Source organism: Belonocnema kinseyi, chromosome 10, assembly GCF_010883055.1.
Source record: "Belonocnema kinseyi isolate 2016_QV_RU_SX_M_011 chromosome 10, B_treatae_v1, whole genome shotgun sequence".
NCBI lineage: Eukaryota > Metazoa > Arthropoda > Insecta > Hymenoptera > Cynipidae > Belonocnema > Belonocnema kinseyi.
This window is the reverse complement of record NC_046666.1, coordinates 117,017,322-117,037,602: the sequence shown is the minus strand read 5'-3', so window position 1 is coordinate 117,037,602 and position 20,281 is coordinate 117,017,322. Positions and strand designations below refer to the sequence as shown.

General features: G+C 35.1%; 1 protein-coding gene across 4 annotated transcripts in view; it reads left to right on the top strand.

Annotated features, from left to right (window-relative positions):
- The window catches only part of LOC117181991 (venom serine protease Bi-VSP-like), a 337,275-nt gene that overhangs the window by 27,140 nt on the left and 289,854 nt on the right, over nucleotides 1–20,281 (top strand). The window contains exon 1 of one of the 4 annotated variants that reach the window (XM_033375010.1): nucleotides 1,241–1,454. The exons of the other annotated variants lie outside the window; for them this stretch is intronic. The gene's annotated coding sequence lies outside the window, so the exon portion shown is untranslated. Of the gene's footprint in view, nucleotides 1–1,240; nucleotides 1,455–20,281 lie in introns of those variants that run through there. 4 annotated transcript variants of the gene reach the window in all.

Sequence of the window (20,281 nt, the reverse complement as noted above, 5' to 3'; positions counted from 1 at the left end):
TATAGCTCTGTTGTGTATTTTTTACGCAGCTTTTATACCGTACCTTTTATATAACATAAGGACGTAATACTTACATAACAGTCTTACATTGCTGTTATATAATACTGCAACATATGCGCTTCGCAACTATGTCAAATATTTATTACATCACTATACGACCCCTCAATAAATCTGGGGGTCCTATACGGTATTTTAATACATAGTATTAAAATGCCGTTCCGTAAATGGGATATAACATCTACATGACATAACTATGTCACCAAGTTAGAACATGGTTTCATATCACTTATAAAACTTAAGTCACACAGTTACAGATCAAAGCAGGACATTTTAAGTCACAAGTGAGTCACCTGTGACTCACCAGTTACGTAGCATGTGGCAATCTGTTATGTAATATTAACGTAACAATAATATGACCATGTATGCTGGTAAACTGCATCAACATATTGTGGAATTACCAGCAATGCAGGGAAGAGGGGGTACGAAAAATGCATCTAACTAGTTTCAAAGAATCGTATTGTGTTTCTCCTAGGGGCAGCTCTTACTCGCCTTCACTTTACCCTTCGCAGTTTTGACACAGATAACTATTTTCTACACCTCCATTCCTGAAATTCGAGTGATATCTCAAAGTTCCTGACCAGCCCTACCTTAGCAGCAAAAACACGTTACTCACAAACATTTCTTTCGGTATTCGAGAGGCCATGTGACTGCCGCTCAGTAGACAATCACCAGAATCTCCAGACTATGTTGCGCGTTTCAGGCGTAAAAAATACTTAATTTTCAATTTAATAAGAAAACAACATCTAGAATATTTACTGGAAAAGTCTATCTGTACAGATCGATGTTATTGTCTTTAGAAGATGTTGTGAAAATCTTAAACCACGCAATTCAGTCTTTTAGATGTATTTTTGATGTGAATAAACCCAGAGTCGTTTGAAGCACTTTATAAGACATTATTTCATAACTAGCTGCTGACTTCAATTCACACCCGGGAATGTAAACTCTTTCTTGGTTCATCCTATCGCTGTCATTTAAGTATTATAGTTTGTATGTATGTATATTGGGATTATAATAATAGTATTATGGGATTTATTAAGGTAAAAATAAACAAATTTGTGACACAGATTACAGTTTTTTTGAAAAAAAAATTAAATGAACATTCATGCTTCATATGACAATGTCACCATATGTTATCTATTAAGTATAAAGAGAATGTCAGCGAGCTGCGTACCAGTCTCCTTGTAACCTCCTCTTCGAAACATCACGCGTCAATGAATCTATTTTAATGAGTTAGGAATTGGTAAATCAGTTTTTTAAAAAAGTGTGCGGCATACAATAATTTGTTAAGGTCATCGAACAATCATTAGAACGTAATAAACGAGATTAATATTTCTCGCATGTCGTACGATCTTCATCTTTAACATTTACAGTCAGAAAAGAGGCAACTGTGTCTGGTAAATTGAGTTGAATTATTTCAATACGTGTACAAATACTCTTATATTTAGATCTTTAAAAGCATTTTACGTTTAACTTTAACTTTACGGCGTAAATTAAAATAAGAAAAATACATAATAACAAATTTATTAAAATACAAAGCTGTTGAAAAGTGTTAATTAAGAAAAAGATTCAATGGTAAGATTAAAGAATAATAATTTTACGTTAATTAGCATGAAATGTTTCTTTTATAAGTAAAGTACGTACATTGAAGCATACAAGTCATGTCTCAAATCAAAGAAATCTTTTGTTTAGTAATATATTTCAATAACAAGAAATATTTTTTGCAATAAATGTAAAAGTCAATAAAATGATTTCTTGGGAGCTAAGAACCTACTTTCTTCGAACCTTTTTCTCACACCCTATGAAATATTTCCTAATTTTAATGAAATCGATTTGTTGAAGTGATAAATGCGTATTTGAATGAAGTAATTCATTATTTGCGGATCAAGTAATTTAGGTCTCTTTGAGTAAAAATACTGGAGAAGTTATTACTGTACCATACTATACATATTAATTATATTTAGAATTTATTCAAAATAAATAGTTGTCAATTGTGTATGCAAACGAGGGTTTCTTCTAATGAAATAGATCAATATTTAATTTTTTAACAAATTTTTTAATTGTATTCAATTTATTTATTTATCGAATGTAAATATATATATTTTTCGCTGCTGAGAATTGGCAAGTTAAATATAATCGAATAATTCCATACAATTAAAAAATAAGTTTAAAAATTAAATATTGATCTATTTCATAAAAAGAAATGGCCGTTTGAATAAACAATCAACAATTAATTGGATCAAATAAATTCGAAGTATAAATAATGAGTATAGTATAGTTTATAAATAAGTAATAAGTTTAAAAATGGGGATACTTTTTGTGAATAAATAGATTTGCATTTCGTTGCAATAAGTATTTCCTTAATTCAATATTTTGACATGTTTCTTTTAATTATACAATTTTTTCAGTTCTAAAAAAATTTCTTTTAGTGAAATTTTAATTAAATTCGTTAAAAGAAAAATTTTGGAGTTGTAGCTTTTAGTAGTTCCGGAAATATGTCGCCAATTGTCACAGATAATATTATTTCACTACAGAACTTAACTCTCAAGTTTACTAGTCAGCCACAAATTTTCACCATGGTTTTAATGAAAAGATATTTCTCCTGATACTACTGCGTCATCCGCTCCTGCTCCTTCTATCCTAGAAGGTAAGCAAGAACGGGAAAGTAATGAAAAATAATTCGTAAAACACTGTTCCTTAGAGTGTGGCCTCTAGGCGCGGGTGACCTTACGCGGCAGACGGCACAGTTGGAGGTGAATATTTCACCTCTGAATACTTTTTTAGAGTTACCAATACTTATTATTATATTTAAATTAGATTTATATTAGATTATTATTAGATTAATATTATTAATAATATTTTTATTATTAAATCAGAATTTTGAGCAAATGCTGCACATAAATTTTTGCATTTAAACTATTCAAACTTTTTAAACAGCGCTGTTAACTTTGCAGGTTAACACAGTTTGTTTTTTTAATTTCAAGCTGCGTTTATTTTAATAAATTACGTTTCATTAAAAATAATTCTCTCTTCTTCGAATTAAAACGTTCGTTTTTTAAATTAATTAACACTTTTTTAACTTTGTGACACGCTTATTCGGTATAATATGTTTCATTTTAGCATCACATAAACATTTATTTATATTTGGTAGAATTTTTTGGTACGCTTCTTTATACCAAGAAATCGTATATTCCAATCAAGAAAAACTTTTATTTAAGCTGATGGATTGTAATTTTGTCGGATGGAAATATTTTCTTGATTAAAATCAAATTGCACTGTATTCAGTACCTAGTTATAAATAGAAACTTCTTGTTTTTTCAAAAAATAATAACGTTCTTTCACTGAGATTTCTTTGTATTAAAGAAATATTTCATATGAATTAATGTGCAGAATTCCTGAAAATTATGCCAAGAATCCAACGTACAAATTTGGATAACCTCTATAAAATTTTCCTATTGAAATTTGAAAAAAGATTACAAATTTTCCCTAAAAAAGAAAAGAACAAAATTTTATTTTTTGAACAAAAATAAAAAAGAGGAAGGAAGAATGAGAAGGCAACCAATCAAATTCACTTCCTTCTCTTCTTTTTTCTTCGTCCTTTTTATTTGTACTATTATCAAATCACAATAAAAAACCATTTGTAAAAAGTAATCACCAACGTTTCGGCACTCATTCTGCACCCTATTCGAAGAAAAAAAATCTGCCCGCTACGGGGGCACATTCTCATCAAGCGCTACGCGCGCAGCTCATTTCGCTCGCCAGTTTGAGCGCACCTAGGGCGCGCGACTGTTGGTTCTCGCGCTTCGCGCTTGATGCTGTATTTATCTCGCGCTTCGCGCTCGGTTATGTATTTACCTCGCGCTGCGCGCTCGGTCTTTATATTTTCGCACATTCTTGCGCAAACATGTTAAAATGAAGACTCAAAACATCCACCGCTGTAATTTTGTGATTATGAATTCTCTTTCGTTAAAAAAACTTAGCTCGAGAGGTTGAGCGCACCTACGGCACGCGACTGAGGGCAATCGCACTCCGCACTTAGTCTTTGCATTTCTTCCGCATCCGAGCACAGACCTTTCAAAATCAAAGGTGAAAGGACCGACAACTGAAATTTTGTTATTTTAAACTCTCTTTCGTAAAACCTCTTTTGGCTTTAACCAACACATTCTCATCACGTATCTCGTGCTTCGCACTAGATTTTATTTAACCTGTCAACTTTTCCACATTATACACAACACTTTTATATCAATTATAATACATTTTTTATGTAACTGTGCCTAGAATTACTTATTAAAAAATTGCAAAATAAAAAGCAAATTGTATTTATCATCATTATTTTTATATCTGTTTCTTATTTTGCTTTAAATTGTATTCTAAGCTGCTCTGAAACATGTATCATTTCAATGAATGTATTTCATGACAATGCATAATATGCATAAAAATTGAATCATACTAATTCTAATTTCCATTTTTATTATAATTTTTTTATTTTTAATGTTGTTTTTTACGATTAATTAAAACTACTGCGCATCTGCTTAGTGTCTAATACAGGAACATATGTAGGGTACTATATAGGAGCTTATGTCCTCTTTCGTCTTTTCTATGCTTTTCAAAAAGTTAATTTTGTATTTTTTATCTTATGTTTTACGATTAAAAGAAAATCTACTCGTCCTATCGAAAAATAATTAATAATAAATTTATAGATCTTTTTAGGCAAAGAACTTTTGTCTCGCAATTTAAGTTCATACTTTGTGTAATTTTTTCAAACAAATTTAATATTTTTATTTAAAATGTTATTTTTACGACTAAAGCAAAAATTAACTGTTCTATAAAAAATTATAGCTCATTTTTGAATGAACAAGTTTTGTCTGATTTTTTCTCGTGGCTTATATCAAAAAGTGATTCATTCTTAATTTGTAGTTCTTTCCAGGGCGCGCAATTTAAGTTGTTTATTTTTTTCGTATCTTGCATAGTTCGGCCAAAAAATGGAATTTTTGGATTCTTCATTATTTTTGGTAGAATCAAATTTGTAGTGTTCAACTTCTCGACCAAATTAAAAAAAGTTGTTATCATAGTCCTGTAGGGCTTTCAAAAAGCAAAGTTTTTCTTCTCTTGACTTTTTTTATATCATGCTTTTTTGGCTTAAAATGTTCATTTTAGTTTGCTTTTTGGATTTTGAAAATGCTCTAACTCTGACAATTTTCTTTTTATAGAAAAAAGTCATGTGGATCAATTGTTTGAGTTTTGAAGTACTATAAACAACCGTGCATAGAATTTATACATCAGGAAAAAATGTCGTTTTAAAAATTGTTTGTACGATCAAATTTTGAATTTTCAACTTTTTGACTAAATTGAAAAAGTTATTATCATAATCTTGTAGGACTTTCAAAAACAACGTTTTTCTTTTCTGTAATCGTTGATCCGTGCGGGCAACCGAGCTGGGCCCTCTGAGTTAGTCTCTATGGAACATCTATATTGTTAGATTTCGAATTTGAAAAAAGTGTCATCGAATTTTTCTCATAAATGATTTGTTTATAATTCTGAACTCATGAAAACTTAAGATCTCTGGTGTCAACAAAATATTCACCCTTTGGACTTGAAAATTGTAATCATCGATCCGCAAGCGCAACCGAGCAGGCCCACTGCGGTAGGCTGTATGACACATCCATATTGTCAGACTTCGAATTTTAAAAAAGTGTCTTCGAATTTTTGTCAGAAATTAATTCTTTGTAAGTCTGTACTCATGGAATTGTTTTGAAGAAATGTTCACCCATTGTACTTAGAAATTGTAATCGCTGATATGTGAGGGCAACTGAGCAGGGCCTCATGCAGTAGCTCCTATAGAACTTCCATATTGTCAAGAGTGCGAATTGCAAAAATGGTTTATCGAATTTTTGTCAGAAATTTATTGTTTGTAAGTCTGTACTCATGAAACCTTAAAAGTGGTGGTGTCAAAAATATATTCTTACTTTGAGTTTAGAAATTTTAATCGTCGAACCATGAGGCTAACCGAGGTGGGCCCACATCGTAGAATCATGCTTAGAATCTCCTCTCGTGGAACATCCATGCGGGCCCCTGCTGGGGCCTAATCTCGAAATTTGTAATCAAAGAGAATTATTTTTTTAAGGTTGAACATAATTTCTCCTACAGTCAATTATAAAATATTTTTGAAGAATACTGCCTCTTATTTTTTGGTTGATATCACAACATAATTAACCTTTCAGAGGGCTTCAGGGCCATGTGTAACTTTGATCTGATTAAAAAATATAATGCGAAAAAAACAAAACAGAAAAGTCGTCCTCAGGACGATGTGAAACTTTGATCTGATTAAAAAGTATAATGCTAAAAGAACAAACCAAAAAGGGGACAGTGTTAAAAATGACCTCCAATCCAAGTCAGCTAAATTTAAATTAAAGAAATCGAAATGATAATAAAATTAAATTTAAAATCCTATTTAACGTCCAATAATCAAATTGATGCGCAGAATTCCTAAAAATATAACCATTAATCTAACGAAAGAATGTGGAAACCACTATACAATTTTCTTATTGAAATTTTAAAAAAGATAGCAATTATTTCCTGAAAAAGAGAACAGGAAAACATTTTCTTTATTGGACAAAAATAAAAATAGAGGAAAGAAGAATGAGATTGCAACCACAAAATTCACTTTCTTCTCTTTTTCTCTTTCTTCCTTTTCATTTTTACTATTATGCAATCACAATAAAAGAAATTGTAAAAAATAATCTCCAACGTTTCGACACTCATACTGCACCTCTATCAAGGCAAAAAAATAAATAAAAGAAAAAAACAACCAAATACAAAATACCAGAGCAGGCACGAGCAGCAACAAAACCACGATTCTTTCTTTCTGACTCTCGAGAATTAAATGAGAATCGAAATGAAAACCCATGACAAATATATCTGGAACATCCAATGAGGGCGAACAGGGGATCCGATATAAACGTACCTAAAAAATCCATCATAAGCACATCAGAAACAGTGAAACTAAAAGAAAATAAACATTTATGAAAACTCAGTGTTAAATGGAATTACTCATATTGGAATAACTCTTGTTTAACCTGTAAAAATCAGTCTTCAAATTAATATATAAATTCTTTTGTTTTTTTATGTAAAGCATTTCCTGTCAGTCTGTCCCACGTAAGTAATTTCACAAATCTTGCAAAAGATCCTATAGAAAACACCACCCTTTTCAAATTTAAATAAAGTATCCTTGCAAAAAGTTATTATTAAATAAATGTTAAATGGTACACTGAAAATAGTATACGTCCTAAACTTTTTCAGCATAAATTCAACAGTTTTCGGGATTTGACCAATAAATTGAAGAACAAAAGTATTAAAAGTACTATAATCCCTAAATTCCCGCTGGCAAAATATTACTTTTTCTGCTTTTGATTTGCGGAATTGTAATTGTAATATTTTCCTCAATTAACTTTGGTGGGTAATATTTTAGAAAAAGGATACTACGAACAATGTTGAAATTTCATTTGTGAAATGAAACATAGGACAAACCTAGAGCTCCATGAACTAAGTTTTTGATTACTGCAACTTTATTTTAAAAAAGATAAGCTGAAAATAGATTTAAAATTCTACCTAATTATGTATTTTCCCTTAACCAATCGGCAATAATATTACCATCCTGATCTTTAGTTACTTCTATGTCTAAAAAACGGATTTTATTATTCTTTTCTATTTCATGGGTAACTTAAGGTTTTTGATGAAAGCTGTTAAAAGTATTTACAACTATCTGCAACTTTGCTAGGGGAACACATAAAAAGGTATTATCAATATACCGAAAGTAAAAAGGCGATTTTCTGTATACAATTTAAACCCTCACAGCAATAAGATATCCCGGGATCTTATTTGATCCCATTTATCTCCCAGGTTGTCCCAAGGATATCCCAGGAATAACCCGTCGAATATCCAGCAAGGCGGAAATTTTGATATCCTAGGGGTAACCCCGGGAAATCCAGGAAATACCTTTGGCATTTTCGGGATATTTAAATGTCCGAAGTAGGATATAAATTGATTTTCTATATTGTGCATGAAACATTTGAATATCCCAGAAACGCCCAGGGGTATCCTGGTGTTATCCCTGGGACATCCCAATTTATGCCTTGCGAAATATTCGACGGGTTATCTCTGGGATTTCCTTGGGACAAACAGGGGAAAAATGGGATAAAATGGGATATCCCGGTATATCATATTGTTATGAGGTAAATGGATTCAATAATAACTTTTTTCAAGGATCCTTTGTATAGATTTAAAAAGGGTGGCGTTGTCTACAAAATAATTTGCAAGATTTGTGGGATGACTTACGTGGGGCAGACTAGCAGGATTCCTAATATTAGTTATTCTATTATGATTAATTATATTTCGCACTGTAACAGCATCGAGTATTCTATTGTAACAGCATTGGCTAGTTTCCCCACTTCTTCGTCTAGACACGGGCCTTAGGGTGACAAAGGTTGCTTTAGGCATCCCTTGTGTAGGGAGTCAGTCTGCTTTCTAGCTCTTAGCAGTAAAGAAGTCCAATAAAGAAGTCCTGTCTCACAGTTTAGGCACTTATACAAAGAAAAGGTTATTCATTTCTCCAGACCATTACAAAATTGGCGATCCTGCCAAGATCCCGTTTACGATATCCTGGAGAAGAAGTATCTACGGAACACCCCCAGTAATTTCAAACAACGAGGATCTTCGACTCGAACTAGGACTCTAAGGATTCTGTTCGCAGCCCAGGCAACGACCACCAGAAGCTGAGACTCCTAAGGCATCGACGGAACCTCGGTAAAAGATCTCACGATCTTCCCATCCCAGAGAGAGCCCGCTGAGCCAAGCGATGAGCCTCTGAAAGAAGCGTATCATCGAGCCACGCCCGGTTCAATCGCATAGCAGCAGGACGTCTACGGCCGTCGAAGTGCAACTGCTATCTACCTGACTGACACGGAACGACATGAAAGCAGAAAAAAAGTAAGCAGTATTTTAGTTTTAAGATAGTTACGAATCTTGTTCAGATATTTTCTCAGTAGATAAGTCATTTTCGCATACGTCGAACGGTGATTTAATTGCCTCGGCGTTTTTGATAAGGCTAAGTGAGGAAATATTTCGGTGAATAGGCTGGCGTCAGTAGGTACGACGTTGGTGGTCCACGTCCTCTATCTCCTCTAATAAACCGACGATCTACTCTGAATTAACCTTGTGGCATTGATGTAGCACGATTCTGCAAGTGAAGGGTTTAAAATTCATCAAATATTGTAAAATTAATAACGCGATTCGCGACACTCACACCCGACACTCGTAAATAGGACAAACTGGCGTTCCACGCCTATAGGAAGATCTTACCATACAATGCCACACATAAACAGACACTTCTTCGGATTCTGATAGCAGTTCACGCGGATTAGACAATCTGTTTAGAACCGCACCTACCATGTCATCAAAAGATTTGAGGGAAGGTTCGAAAAGTGAAACTACGGATCCACTATTGCTGATCCTGAGAAAATTAGAAATAATCGAGGACGTGCAACGGGCCATGAGAGCCGACATGAGGATTTTGAACTAGGAAAATTTAAAAAGGGCCAACGAGATAAGAGATCTCGCTAGGATTAGCAATGCCCTTCTAACAGAGGACGAATCCATTCAAGAACGTGAATCTTCGGACGAGGAAGTAGCACCTGAACCAGCTAAAAGAACCATTCAGCCCGCTCCCCTAGTCCCGAATTCCTTAGAAAATGGTATGTGCCAGGTAAAGCCACTCGCACATAACGATACACTGAGAAGCGAGCCGAGCAGCGGTGTAACATCAATGCATACAACAGGAACCTTTGGACCCGGTGATCAACCACCGCATTCCTTAACAGCCGATACGAGCCGCTTGTCTGTAAACCCGCACGACAATAGACAGAGCTGTAACGCAGCAGCGACGCAACCGTCGACTTCGAGCTAGCCGTCTGCATCCGTTCACGACGCCACACAGAGATGCAACACAGAAGGAAGGCAACCCTCAAATTCTTTCGCTCACACAAGTGCGTGCCATGTGAAAACGCTCGCTCATGGCTCAACACAGAGAGGAAACGCAGCAGCGAGGCAACGAGCAGCGATAGAAAACTTTGAACCTCTCTCTCAGGCAAAAGATATTATCGGCACTGTAAAAGTTCTTAATGGACACGATGACGTTGGTGTATACGACTTCATTAATACGGTTAAGCTTGCGAAGCTCAAATGCTCTCAACCACATCTACTACCAGATTACATCATAACCGAAAAAATTATCGGGAATGCTAAAAGTGCAATTAGGCATTGTTCTATAAACAATTATGATAATTTGTACAGTGCCCTTAGGACGAATTTCGCAACTACAACTACTCTGGAAACTTGTAGAAGTAGGATAGAAATTATATGGCAAAATCATGATACTGTGCAAAATTATAATCAAAGATTTAGAAGTACCTATAACGAGTTAATTTATATAATTCAGTCCGAATACTCGTTCGGAATAGAGCGCAAATTAGCCCTTCAAATGGAGGAAAAATCTGCTACTAAAAGATACGTGATGAACCTCCGAGAAGACGTTAGTAATCAAGTGCGACCTTTAAAGCCCAGATCTTTGAATGAAGCTCTGCAGGAGGCTGTTGAAGCAGGAGTGTGGTGTAGAGAACGTCTCCGTACAAAGGTCTTGTCGGCGCCTTGACCGCCACAATCTCACAATAACAGACTGCCGAGGAGAAGCACGGGATCGTCCACAGCACGAAACCAGCAGCCACAAATGCGGAACCAGCCCTCCGACGTTTCTAACCATGGATTGCCCCTACAGCAAAGAATGCAAATGACCTGCAACTATTATAAGAAACCAGGTCACTTTGAAAGACAATGCTCAATAAAACTTAGGCAACAGGGTTTTCACAACGGAACGAATCAGAAAAGACCACTGGGTGTAAGGAATATTCTGGAAATAGAGGATTCACAAAACCCGTTAGAATATTACGGAGTAACAGAGGAAGAGTAAAACCAGCTCGACAACTACGAGGAATCTGCAGAATTTCAGCAATTAGCGGACGATTATAGTCGATACATGGAAAACACTCAAACGGTACTCCCTATAGATTGTTAGTAGATTCCGGAGCCGCAATAAATTTAATAAAGAAATCGGAACTTGCAGCAGAAAAGACACCATTTGACATGAGAAAACGCTTTTCCATGGGTTGAGATGTACATAATTCAAATCAAGCGGTAAGAATACCATATTTAGGAAAACTACATCTCTTCCATATAATTGATGACGATTTCCCCTCACTAGAGGAAAGTATCATGGGCCTGCCTTTTTTAACGCGTTTTATAGATACCATTTGACTAAGAACTTCCTTTACGTAGACAATAAAAAGTTACCCCTTTATGAGGACGGTGCATTTTTACCTGGTAATACAGCACAAATAACCCAGATAAAAGTAATTGACAAAGATCAAGGCATTTACATAGAAAATGACAAATTAATTCCTGACGGCGTTTACAAAATAGAAAATCAAGAGTTAGTTGTACCCCTGTACAATTATGATAAAAACCCGTTGATAATACCACAAAAAATCAGGTACGAAGCAATAGAGCAAATTAAAAAAATAAATAGAATGAGTTTTACTTCAGTGGAAAAAAGCCGGTAAACAGGATCCAAGATTTATTAAGCAAGACTAGATTGAAGCACGTAGAAAAAGCGGAAGCTCCTAAATTATGGAAAATAATAGCGGGGTACAGTGATATTTACTACCTCGAAGGAGACCCGTTTTTATGCACTGATATAGTGGAACATGAAATCATTTTAAAAACAGGAAAAATAGTACATAGTACACCGATTTGGGTTGTCCCAAAAAAGGAAGACGCGTCTGGTAAGCAGAAATGGCGAATAGTAATCGATTTTCGCAAGGTAAACGAAGACACAGAACAAGATGCTTATCCACTGCCCATCATGGATGATATTTTGGACAATTAGGAAACTCAAAATTCTTTTCAGCCTTCGTACTAATTTCTGGGTTTCACTAACTCCCAATGAGTGAGGCCTCAAAAAAATATACGGCTTTTTCAACACTAGAAGGACATTTTGAATTTATTAGAATGCCCTGTGGACTCAAAAACACTCCCGTTACTTTCCAAAGGATGATGGACAATGCCTTAAGAGGATTGGCAGGAAAAAAATGTTTTGTTTACCTCGACGACATTGTCGTATTCGGCTCAACTTTAAAAGAACACAATAAAAACCACGAAAGCCTATTTGACAGACTGAGAGAAACGGGATTAAAACTTCAGCCTGACAAATGTGAGTATTTACGTCCGGAACTCGAATATTTAGGACACTTGTTAAATAAGGACAGTGTATAAACTAACCTCTCAAAAATACTGGTCAACAAATTGTCAAGAATCTTCAGACAAAATAAAAGAGCTATTATGCGCAGCACCGGTTTTGATGTTTCCAAACTACAAAGAGAAATTAACTTTAACGACAGATACATAGAATCACGGATTAGGTACAGCATTATCGCAAAACGGTCACCCCTGTTGTTACATATCAAGGACGTTCAAAAGAGCTGAGATTAATTATAATACCACCAGGCATTAATATGGCTACACAACGTGAAAGACCCCTCTTCACGATTGTTAAAATGGAGATTACGTTTGGAGGAATATCGTTAAACTATCGAACACGCAAAAGGTAAGAAAAATAAAGCAGCAGATTGTTTATCTAGACTATTTCCAATTCAACAAGAAGAAGAATCTCTACAAAATACACCAAAAGAGGTTAAGCTGGACGTGGAAAGAGGGGAGGAATTAATAGGAGAAGAAACAGCGAGTACGTCCAGAGATGAAAATCTTTTACCACAACCGTCAACAAGTTCTTCCTGCCGTCGCATGGATGCAGATCTACTCATCTCGAATGACGAAGGGTTGACGGATGGAGGAGAAAATTTACACAAAGAATATAAAAAATGGATTACTAATAGGACACCCAGTAGAGAAAATGTAAAACCTAACGCAGGTGGAAAGCTCTGGAGAACCATATCCAAAGAACGGAAAGGAAGTCAAGCAGCATTTCTATATAAGTTAGAATTAAAATTATTTCTTGAAAAAAAGATCCTACTCCATCTTCACTCCATTGGGAATTGAACTACAAAACTTCTGATTTCCGGTCAGGTGCTTTTCAAATTAAGCTATTAGAGGGATCAGAATAGGAACTTTTAATTCAAGAACATAACGCTAATTTTTAGCTAGGTGTTAATGGTACAAGTAATTATTTCATAATTTCTAAATTTATCTACTATATCATCAGAGATTGTACCTCACCTCCCTCTAATACCCTAATTGGAAAAGCACCTGACCGGAAATCAGAAGTTTTGTGGTGACCGAGTGGCTGAAAGTGCTAGATCAGATAAATAAAGATGTCATGGCCTCCAAACTATCTATTTCACGATACGACTTTATTAACCCAATGAATACCCCTTTAGAAAAAGTGAAAATAAGGAACTACCTTAACATCTTGAGCCGCAAATATGAAGATCGGCAATTTCACACGTGTTACATGCCACGTGCAAAACTTACTCAAGAGGAAAAGGAAGAAATCATAAGAGAATCGCACGGATTAATTACTGCTCAACACTTTGGGGAAAACAAGACTATTGGGCGAGCCAGAACCCTTAGAGAATAGAAAAATATGGAAAAGGAAATTATTCATTTCATTAAACAATGTCCAGTATGCCAATTACAAAAGACGGTAAGAATTAAAAGACAGTGTGAAGCAATCATCCCAGACACGCCTGTCAACCCTAACGGCAAAATAGCCATGGATATATTCGGTCCATTGCCTTTGACACTATCAGGGCATGAATACATTCTCACCATACAAGATATGCTCACAAAATATGTGATCTTAATACCTCTTATGAACACGGAATCGGAAAGCATTATAGAAGGGTTATTTGATCATTACATATACCTATGCGGCGCACCTAAGAATATCCTAACAGACCAAGGACAAAATTTCATATCCGAACTGGTACAGAACTTTGAAAACCTGTTTATAATTAAACATATAAAAACTACAGTTTATCACTCACAAAGCAACGGAGCTCTCGAGAGAGCCCACTCGACGATTAAGAATTTATTAAAAACAAGCATCGACGACCACAACATATAATGGGATCAAAACCTGAAAATAATTCGCATGGCATACAACACTATGAAGCATGACGGTACAGGATACTCACCCTTCCAACTGACTGAAGCTTAGACATGAACACTACCTCAAGAAGGCTAAGGAGAAAATAGAAACATGGTGGCTCAAGCACAAAAAACTGCAAGACTCAAGAATCGCCTAACCGCAGGGAATCTATGAACCTGGGGATCTTGTCAAACTTATTAACAACCATAAAGATAACAAGCTCTCCCCTTCATGGAAAGGACCAGCAGTAATGGTAGTGAAACAAGAAAACAACAATTACACTGTACTTTTTAACGACAAACGAACTAGGATACACGCCAATCAACTTATGCGAGTACGGGTGACCTGGATGGAGTAATGATCTATTCAGAAGAGTTGGGACAAACTAATCTGTATCACGAAACTTGAAACCTCATACTTGGAGTAAGTACGGATAATATAGAAGAACGATTCGTCTCATTGCATGATCTTATCAGAGCATACATTCAAAATTAAGGCTTTTTCTTTTTTTATTTCCTGACAAAAATAAAAAAATTTTTATTTGAATTTTGAAAAGTACCAATTCCAAGAGAATACTCAGATTCATTCCCAAACGCCCAGAATGAGCAGAGGAACTTTCCAGTACAAGTTTCCAGTACCGTAGGATAAATAAAAAAATGTAATTAATTTATTATAAGCAAATAAGTGGATGAAAATGGTTTAATATGGTTTTACGGAATTAGCTCCATACAGATCGTGAATGATACTCAGTTATCATATCTGCTCATATAATAAGAATTCGCAATTTTTCAAATGCTCTTAGTTAACAATTGCATTATTCAGGTATTTTTCGTCACGCAAAATCCATTCTTTGGATGTATTTAATTGTTCATGACTGACCTTCAAAGAACGTAAGGTGATTTGAATGAATAATAACAACTGCTATTGTTATAAACAATTTCATGAGCAATTACTTTTCTTTTCTATTTGTCATGGAATGAATACCGTTTTCTACCCAGAATCAACAGCAGATCAATAATTGATGATACCCATTCATTATTTTCAATCATCCGATAACAATTGTTTATTATTTAAACACATATAATAAAAAAATACACAGTTTGGGCATTTTTGGATATTCTTACTTCGTTTTCAGAACTGCATTAACTGACCATGACCAATTTTTTAAACCCAATTGTTATCGGCATGAAAAATTTCGTGAGAATAATATTAATATTAATTCGATACGCACATCAGACTGTACGTCTGTTTCAAAAGTAAAACTTCTGCTTCCGGTTGAGTGCGTGCTTGAACTGGATTTTTCCGGTTGAGTGCGAGCTTGAACACGATATTTCCGGTTGAGTAAGAGCTTAAACTGGATTTTTTGGACAAACTATGTATTTGTTTATTAAATTTGTTCAAATAATCAACAATTGTTATCGAATGGTCGAAAATAATGAATAGGTATCATCAATTAGTGACCTGCAGTTGATTCTGGGTGGAAAACGCTATTTATTCTATGACGAATAGAAAGGATTTGTAATTGTTCATGAAATTGTTTCTAACAATGGCGGTTTTTATTATTCATCCGAATCCCCTTACGTTATTCAAAGCTTAGTCATTGACAATTAAATACATCCAAAGAACGGAGTTTGTGTGACGAAAAATAGCGAAATAATGTAATTGTTAACTAAGATCGTTTGAACAATTGCGAATTGTTATTATATGAGCAGATATAACTGAGTATCATTCACGAGCTCCATGGAGCTAATTTCATGGCAAACGACTATTCTTTTTGTCACCAATAGCTAAAGCCAAAAATTGTTTTCTTTATTTGTTTATCATATTGACTGTTCATTCATGAATCCTCGCGGGTATGACACAAAAATTATTTTCGTTGCTCAACTGAGGAAATCCAGTAAGAATCAAGGGGCCATACACCGTAAAACCATATGAAACCAATTTCATCCACTTATTTGTTTATAACAAATGAAATACATTTTTAAATTTATCCTACAGTGCTGAAAAAATGTACTTTATAGTTCCTCTATTCATTCTGGGTATTTGGAAATAAATCTGAGTATTCTCTTGGAAATGGTACTCTTCAAAAGTAAAAAAAAATCTTTTCTTATTTTTGTCAAGAAATAAAAAAAATAAAGCCTGAATTTGAATATATGCTCCGATAAGATCATGCGGATTTTCATCAGCTTAAATTTTAAAAAAACCGTTTGAATCGGATGAAAACTGTAGTCGGAAAATCAATTTGTCCAGAGTTGTGATTTTCGTCCCACTGTGCGTAGGAGCCGTGTGGGCTGGGTAGACTTGAACCCACCCATAAAATAACTAAATCTAATCATGAAATAAACCTAATAACTATCTTAAATTTATATTTTTAAAAATATTTTCGGTGAGGACACACATGAAAAAAATCGCTTTGACGCCCCTGGCTACCAACAATAATTGCTTAATACATTTCTTATTAGTTAAGGGAGAAAAAAGTGAAATTTTTTAAATCCATAATTCAAATGTTGTAGAACTTGAAAGTTGAAATAGACCAACTTTGATAGAAAAATAGGTAAAAACATTCTCTCTGAAAGATCTCTTTCATAAATTTAAAGAAAGGACTGTCGATTTCACGAGTAAATCCATTAATTTCAATTTTATCATGATTATTGACAAAACAGTGAAGAATAATATTTTAAGTAAATATATTTGTTTTCGGCGTGGAAATAAGAAGATGCATTTTTATAGAATCTGCAATATTAGTTCTTAAAAAATGAAAGACTATAATTTAACGAAATCCATTAAATTCATAGTGAATAGCATATTTTGAGCGATTATAATGCCAGTGTTTGATGTTAGAATGCGCAGAGGTCTTTTTCTATTAGACTGCCGATAAATGAGAAAATTACTATCCCTGGCGGACCGAGTAAACGCAAAGGATACTCTACAGCGCATCCTTCTTAGCAAACACGTTATGTAACTGTTCCGTAACAAAGGGGTTACATTGTTGTATCTGGTGATACAGCAATACAACGGTTCTGTAACATACTAGTTCTATTACTGGAAGGTCAGAATATTGAGTAAAGCTGTAACTGAATTTAGATGTACCCATTTCATAAAAAAACTGTAAAAATTATGTAGCAGTGTCATGTAAATGCTATAGAAACTGATTGTAACATTTGTTCTGTAACTTGGTTACACGCATGAACTACAACATTTTAGTGACATTGTTACGTAATTGCGTTGTAACGGAGTAAGGATGTGGTTATATAAGTTGTGTATAATGCACTTTAGTAACGGTAATGTAAAAGTGTGATATACCTATTACGCAGCAATCATGTAACATTTTTTCTGTAATTTGGTTACACTTACGAACTATATTTATCTGAAGCGAGGAAAACTTAACTCAATTCAGGATGTGACATCTATAAAGGATACTCTCCGATGCAAATAGAAACATCTCATCCACCAAATTTGGTCTTCCGAAATGTCGAGGAACAAAGTATCTGCAACGAACATGCTGGCCGTCCTGGTAGTACTCTATTCATTTGGAATAGTTCCGTGGACGAAGAAAGAGCTTAGATCCCTTGATATCGGGACAAGAAAGGTTATGCACATTGAATAAAAGCATGCATCTTAAGTCTTCTGTTCCGCGACTGTACATCGCACGCCGTCAAAGTGGTCGCGGAATATTGAGTGTTCAATGTTTTCACAACAGGATTATTCTGGGTGATTTAACTTGTTGCAATCCGAACTCTACATTACATTTTTCATTCGAATTTCATCGATTAAATGCAATAGTATTTTTGAAGCGTTAAAAATTTGAAAAAGATGTCATTAACTTTTGCTGAAGGTAGCTTCAAGCGCATCCAGAATCGCTTCAGTACTATGTTGCGCACGGAGTTCGAAAATAACCCAATCAGACTTTAACAACGGGCGCAGAACTGTGCCCGCACTGGCGGATACAGGCGCGGTACTGGCAATCAGTACGGGCGCCTGTACTGATGCCCGTACTGGATGATAACGCTTTAACATTACTGGCTTGCCAGCACTGGCTGAATACTGCCTAGCAATACTGGGCCCATATGGGCATGTCATTACTGGCTAACCAGTACTTGAACTGTACTAAAAATCAGTGCTGCGCCTGTACTGGCGGAATATGGACACGGTATTATCAATTAGTACTGCATCCGTACAGGTGAAATGCGGACACTATACTGGCAATTGTTACTGCACTTATACTGGCGGAATACGGGCACGGTACTGGCAATAAGTGATGATGAAATATGGGAACACTACTGGAAATCAGTACTGCGCCCACAACGGCGGATTAGAGACCTGATCAGCAGCAATATTTTCTTCCTCGCTTCCATTTTCCTCTGATTGTTCCAAAGAGCAAATGGAAACAGAGTCCAAATTTTCCGAAATGCTGCATTCCGGCGTTCTGTACGTGGAAGAAAATGAGTAATATAAAATGAGGAAAACCTACAATATTGTAAGTTAGATTTCTTTTGTCACGTGCATCAATCGTAATGGTTGAATTTCTGACGAAAATGAGTGCATTTTTTGTAACAATGCAGCTTGAAGATATAAAAAATATCAATTTTTTTACAATGTAATCACTGCACTTTTTCCGCAAGAACAATCAAAACATTTCACGATGCCGAGTCAAACCAAGTTGAGTTGATGTTAGTAGCCAGTGGTAGCCATTTAGATCGTACCAACTTCTGGCGATCATGTACAAATCTCGTGAAAATTTAAATTCAATTCAAGATGAAAATACATTAGGAAATGAATAAATAATAATAAATATTAGTTTTTATTCCAAATTATTAAACATATAATATTATTATTGTATGAATTGACAAAAATTTCACAGAAATAATATTTTCTAATACTGTCTTCCCAGTACTCGTGCAGTACTAAATATTCATGATTGCCATTACTGCGCCAGTAATGGCAAGAAAGTAGCGGCTAACCAGTACTGGCGAAGTACTGCCACCCATTACTGGCGCAGTAATATTTTATTTTATTTTCAGGAATTATTTTCATCCATTTGATGATTCGGCGTTAAAAAGGGATTTTACATTGGATTGTTTTCCTATTTAAATATCCTAAATTTTCATTTTTCTGACTTGGATTGGAGGTCATTTTTATTTTATGTTTGTTTGTGGCTGGTTTGCCTTTCAAACTTTCACTTGATTCGCAGTTATCATTGAGATAGTATCGCGGCAGATGTTGGTTGCCTTCTCATTTTTCTTTCCTCCTTTTTATTTTCGTCCAAAGTAGAGATAAATAATTTTCTTTTTTTCTTTTTTATGGGGAAAGGAAGGGGAGAGGTGGTTCCTTTTTTTCAGATTCCAATGGGAACATTTTGTGGTGGTTGTCCAAGTTTGATCGTTAGATGATCTACAAAGTTTGAAAGTATTATTAAAGAAGAAACGAAAGATTTCATAGGAAGGTGATTTCGACCAAAATCAGGTAAGGTAGATTGTTTACTGTTGTTCCATCGTTAATTTTCTCACATACCTTTCTTTTTCCATTTCAATAATACTTTTCAGCCTTGCAGTTCAACTTTCCATTAATCTATAATCTACGTTTCCTATTTTTTCCACTCCTGTTTTATGATTTGCATTTAAAAACTTTACTTTGCTTAATTTGAGTTCGAATTTCGCGGGAATTCATTTAATTTCGATGGCGTCTCCGAACGAGCGGTAAACTCTCCCATTCCCTCTTTTCCAACCCTTCCACGGTTGGCGACACGCGTGCAGTGCTATGAAGGTTCCGTGCTCTGTCTGAGATAGAAATATATGTCTGTACTCCATTTTTTCTAGAAGCCGAACGCGTCCTCGGGTCCTCGCGTCCTCGGGTTGCGTCCTCGGGTTGCGGCTAGAGGGTCCCTGTACCAAGGGTTTCTGCTGAATATGGCTACAAAAATAAATAGGCAGTCGCGGACAATTGTCCAGGGGTGATCCCGAAGGAATTAACCCCCAAGCGGAGGTGTGAAAACCGTGCCGAAAGCTGAAT